Source organism: Apis dorsata, unplaced genomic scaffold, assembly GCF_000469605.1.
Source record: "Apis dorsata unplaced genomic scaffold, Apis dorsata 1.3 scaffold_135, whole genome shotgun sequence".
Classification (NCBI taxonomy): Eukaryota; Metazoa; Arthropoda; class Insecta; order Hymenoptera; family Apidae; genus Apis; species Apis dorsata.
Window position 1 is genome coordinate 707,074 of NW_006263427.1, and position 741 is coordinate 707,814.

The window sequence follows — 741 nt, forward strand, 5'->3', positions numbered from 1 at the left end:
CTAGCTTTATAAACACAAAAAGATCAATCTATTGTATTTCTATTAAAGTTAAAATAATTTGAAGACTGAATTTTTTCCTCTAGAATTGCTTCATGAAATTATTCTATTAGCAAGTAGAAAAGGATCCTTATATAAATTGAAACAAAATACTCAAAAATAAAATTTCCTGGCTTTAATATGAATAGAAAAAGATCAATCTATTGTATCTCTATCCAATGTTAAAATAATTTGAATATTGAAATTCTTCCTCAAGAATTGCTATATTAAATTAATTTGTCAGGAAGTAGAAAAGGATCCTTGTGCTATTTGAAACAGAATACACAAAAATAGAATCTCTTGGCTTTAATATAAATACAAAAAGATCAGTCTATTTTATCTCTATCTAAGGTTAAATTAATTTGAAGAGTGAACTTCTTCTTCAAGAATTGCTTCATTAAATTAATTTCTTAGAAAGAAGAAAAGGATCCTTCTATAAATTGAAATAAAGTACACAAAAGTAGAATCTCCTGACTCTAATGTGAACAAAAAAGATCAATCTACTTCATCTCTATCCAAATTTAACATAATTTGAAGACTGAATTTTTTCCTCTGGATTTGTTTCAGTAAATTATTTTGTCAGCAAGTAAAAAAAGATCCCTGTAAAAATTGAAATAAAGTACATAAAAATTGAATCTTTAAAAACACAAAAAGATCAATCTATTGTATCTCTATTAAAGTTAAAATAATTTGAAGACTGAATTT